A 5,423-nucleotide genomic window follows, 5' to 3' on the forward strand; every position below is an offset into this window, starting at 1 on the left:
CGGCTCACCGCAACCTCCACCTCCTGGGTTCAGGCAATTCTCCTGCCTCAGCCTCCCAAGTAGCTGGGATAACAGGCACGTGCCACCATGCCCAGCTGATTTTTTGTAGTTTTAGTAGAGACGGGGTTTCACCTTGTTGACCAGGATGGTCTCGATCTCTTGACCTCGTGATCCACCTGCCTCGGCCTCCCAAAGTGCTGGGATTACAGGCTTGAGCCACCGTGCCCGGCTTTATAGTGATATTTCAATGCATATAATATATAGTGAACAGATCAGGGTAATTAGCATATCCATCATCTCAAACATTTCTCATTTCTTAGCGTTGGGAACATTCAACATCCTCCTCTTAGCTATTTAATACTATGTAATAGGCCAGGCACAGTGACCCATGACTGTAATACCAGCACTTAGGGAGGCCGAGGCAAGAGAATGGCTTGAGATCAGGAGTTTGAGACTAGCCTGAACAAAATAGTGAGACCCTTGTTTAAAAAAAAAAAAAAAAAAAAAAACTTAATTAGCCAGGTATGGTGGCATGCACCTGTAGTCCTAACTATCTGGAAAGCTGAGGTGGGAGGATCGTTTGAGCCCAGAAGTTTGAGGCTGCAGTGAGCTATGATTGCACCACTGCATTCCAGTCTAGGCAACAGTGTGAGACTCTATCTCTAAAAAGAAGGAAGGAAGGAAGGAAGGAAGGAAGGAAGGAAGGAAGGAAGGAAGGAAGGAGGGAGGGAGGGAGGGAGGGAGGGAGGGAGGGAGGGAGAGAGGGAGGGAGGGGAAAAAACTATATATTGTTGTCAACTATAGTCATCTACAGTAGAATAGAACACTGGAATTTATTCCTTCTATCCAGCTATAATTTTGTATTCTTTAACAAATCTCTTCCTATTCCCTCCTTCCACCTGCCCTTCCCAGCCTCTAATATCCTCTGTCCTACTTTTCACTTCTATGAGATCAACTGTTTTTTAGCTTCCACATAATGAGCGAGAACATATGGTGTTTAACTTTCTGTATATGGTTTATTTCACTTAACATAACACCCTCCAGTTGCATCCATGTTGCCATGAGTGACAGGATTTAACTCTCTTTATGGCTGAATAATATTCCACTGTGTATATATATATCATGTTTTCTATTCTTCCTTTTCTTTTTTAACCCCTGGCAAGCTGTGAAACTACATTTTGTTTATCCATTCATCTATTGTTAGACAACTAGGTTTGATGATGTATTATGATTTGGGTTTGATTTGTTAAACTTTTGTTAAGATTTTTTATGTCTATGTTCATGAAATATATTGGAATGTAGTTTTCTTTCTTATAATGCCTTTGTCCAGTACTAGTATCAAGGTAATGCTGACCTAACAAGATGAGTTGGGAAATTTTTCTTCCTTTTCTACTTTTTGGAATTTTGTATAGCATTGGTATTATTATTATTCCCTTAAATTTTGGTGGAATTTATCAGTGAAGTTATCTTGACCTAGAGGGGTTTGTTTTGTTGGCTAGTTATGGGGGAAGAAAGTTTTTAGTTTATAAATCCAATTACTTTAACACATATAAGACAATTCAGGTAAGCTATTTCTTCTTGAGTGAGATGGTGGTTTGTACCATTGTCAAATTTATTGGCAAGAATTTTTTCATAAATGTTACTATCTTTTTAATGCCAAAGGTACTATGGTGATATCCCCTATTATATTTATTCCTGATAGTAGTAGTTTGTGTCTTCTCTCTTTTCTTCCTGATTAGTATACTACATATTATCAACTTTGTGGATATTCCCAAAGAACCAGCTTTTAGACATTTAAAAAGAATGAGTTCTTGAAATGAGTGCAGTGGTTCACTCCTGTAATCCCAGTTACTTGGGAGGCTAAGGTGGGAGGATCACTTGGGCCCAGAAGTTCAAGGCTGCAGTGATCTATGATCACGTCATTACACTCCAGCCTGGGCAACAGCAATACCCTAAAAAAAAAGCTCCAAGACCTTGAACCATTAGTTAATGTCTTATGAGATCATTCTAATGCAATGTCTAAAAAGATAAAACTATTGGTGCAACTAAAGTACCTCTGATTGCTAAGGAATTATGCTTGAACATAAATTCACCCTCCATCTGGATATATGAGTCCCCAGCAGGATCAACAGGCTGGGCTTCCTGATACCACAAAATCCAGTCTTTCATTGACAATCAAAAACCTATAGATGTTCTTAGACAAATGCTTGAGTTAACTGTGTACCTATATAATTTTCTAGGCAAGTTTGTGGCTCCCTAAATGCTGCCCTTTCTGTTGAAAACGGAAGATTAGCATGACTAAATGAGAAGGAAGGGAGAAGATACAAATTGTCAATATTAGAAATAAAAGGAGAGACCTGACAAATATTAAAAAGGATACTAAGTCAATGATACAAACAGCTCTATGCCCCTAAATTCAAAAGCTTTGATAAAATGAACAAATTACTTAAAAGATACAAACTACAGAAGGAATAAATAAGAATAGTTCTGATAACCTTATATTTATTAAAGAAATTAAATTTGTAGTTAAAAACTTTCTCAAAAAACTCATGACAAGATGTTTTGACTGTGAATTCTACTAAATATTTAAGGAAAAAACAACACAAACTTTATATATTCTCTTCCACAAAAAAGAAAAGGACAGACCACTTCCTGACTTATTTTATGAGGTCAGCACTACCCTAAATACAAAAATCAGATAATATAACTCATAGACACAAAAATCCTTAACCAAAAATTAGCACATTTAATTCATCAATACATAAAAAGGACAATACATGTGACCAAATGGTGTTCATATTAGGAATATAAGTCTATATCAACATTCAAAAATCAATGTAATTTACCATATTAATATACTAAAGTGAGAAAAATTATATGACCAAATCAGTAGATACAGAAAAAAAGCTCCTGATAAAATTTAATATCAATTCATGGTCAAAAATTTTGGCAAACTAGAAATAGAAGGGAACTTCTTTAACCTAATAAATGGTATCTACAAAAAAAAACCCCTATTACTAACATCATAATTAATGGTGAGAGCTTGAATGCTTTCCCTCTAAGGTCCAGAAAAAGGCAATGATGTCCTCTCTACCGCTCCAATTAAACATTATACTTGATGTCCTAGTAGTGTAAACAGGCAAGAAAAATAAATAAAAGGTATGTAGATTAGAATAAATAAATGTAACTTTCTTTAGCCACACGTGATATGATTGCATATGTAGAAAATCCTAAAGAATTTATACTAACAAAGAACTTGGAACTAATCAATGAGTTTAGCAAGGTTGCAGGATACCACATTAACATACAAAAGTCGATTGTATTTCTATATACAAGCGATGACCAACTGGAACCTGAAACAAAGAAACAAAAGCAACAACAAAATGCCATTTCCAATAGCACCTCTTCCACTGCAAAAAAAAAAAAAAAAAAAAAAAAAAAAAAAAAAAAAAAAAAAAAAAAAAAAAAAAAAAAAAAAAAAAAAAAAAAGACTCAGGTATAAATCTAACGAAATATGTCCAAAATCTGTACCTGAAAATCTAAAAAAAACACTGATGAAAGCAATAAAAGAAGATCTAAATAAATGGAGAGATACATCATGCTAGTGAATTGGAAGATTCATACTTTGTTAAGATGTCAATTCTACCAAATATGGTCTACAGATTTAATGCAATCCCAATCAAAATCCCAGCTAACTTTTTTTTTTTGAGACGATCTATTGCCCAGGCTGGAGTGCAGTGGCCCCATCTCAGCTTACTGCAACCTCTGCCTCCTGGATTCAAGCAATTTTCCTGCCTCAGCCTCCTGAGTAGCTGGGATTATAGGTGTGCACCACCAGGCCTGGATAACTTTTGATATTTTTAGTAGAGATGGGGTTCACCACGTTGGCCAGGCTGGTCTTAAACTCTTGACCTCACATGATCTGCCCACCTCATTCTCCCAATGCGCTGGGATTATAGCATGAGTCACCACACCTGGCTCCAGACAACTTTTTTGTAGACATTTCCAAGCTTATTCTAAAATTCACATAGAAAGGCAAAGGAATTAGAATTGCCAAATAATTCTGAAAAAGAGCATTACCTGATTTCAAGATATACAATTACTATAACACTATAGTAATCATAACAGTGATTATAGATATGGGTCAAGCAGGAGGTCAGGGGGAATCCCAGATGGAATGTAAACTATGACAAATAAATCTAACTTTATTTTGTAATAAAGTTATAACCACCCTTAAGGGTGTGGAAGAAAAGGAACTGAACTAAGTAACTTTGGAAAGTGCATATTAACTGGAAGCTTTAAGGCTAAAGGCAAAAGAAACTGTATATCAACACTGTATTCTAGTTGGTAAACTTGTTTTTCATTGGAGTACACATGAACAATTCTGCAACTGCTTTACATGTATATGGGAGATGGGCAATTAATTAGGTGAATGGTTGGTGGTGAGAGCCAGGTTCTCACTGCTGGGGAGGCAAGTGACAGAAAAGCAAGAAAAGTGGGCTAGAATGAGGTCTGTGGGACTGGATTGGAGTCAGAGGCATCAGTATGAATATGTGTGTGTGTGTGTGTGTGTGTGTGTGTGTGTGTGTGTGTGTGTGTACTATACACATACACTAACATGGAGAAACAATCTTTGAGTCAGCATACTTACGTATATTACCCAGCTCTGTCTACTGAGAGGAACTAAGCAATGACATCCTAGTAGTAATGAACAAAACCAGTGCCCAGATTTCTGGTTCTGCCAAAATCTAGGACAACTTAAGCAACCAAATAAATACCAGTATTGGATTTATAATCCAAAAAGTAAATATACATGAGTCCCTACTGATATAAATGATTGAATGAACAATTTAATAAGTAAATAAACAAATAAAAGCAAGGAGACAAATCTTAACATAAGAACCAAATAATGCATATAGATACTCTCCACTCTAGCTAGTAGAATTTAATTCCTTCTTCCTTTACTTAGTGACTCACTTTTAAAGGATAAAGTGTGGAAAGGGAGAAATACTAACTATACCATGAAGAAACCTGCAAATCCTACCTTAACCAAATGGTCAAGGTTAATGTCACCTGTGAGGTCATGTAGCCATGATATATCTCCTTATATGAGGTGATGAGAAGGGCATTTTATCCCTGTGATCTTCCTTCCCAAACCCCATGCTCCTAATCTAATCACGAGAACAACATCAAAAAAACCCAAGTTGAAGAACATTTGATAAAATGCGTGACCAGTACCCTTCAAAACTGTCAAGGTCATGCAAAACAAAGAAAGATTGAGAAACTATCATACATCAAAGAAGACTAAGGATATATGATTTAAAAAAAGAAAAAGAAAAAAAGCAATGTAATACCCTGGATAGGATATGGGAACAGAAAGAAAACATTTATGGAAAAACTGCTGAAACCTAAACAGTGTCTGA

The sequence above is a fragment of the Cebus imitator genome, unplaced genomic scaffold, assembly GCF_001604975.1.
Source record: "Cebus imitator isolate Cc_AM_T3 unplaced genomic scaffold, Cebus_imitator-1.0 Scaffold77, whole genome shotgun sequence".
In the NCBI taxonomy this organism is placed as follows: domain Eukaryota; kingdom Metazoa; phylum Chordata; class Mammalia; order Primates; family Cebidae; genus Cebus; species Cebus imitator.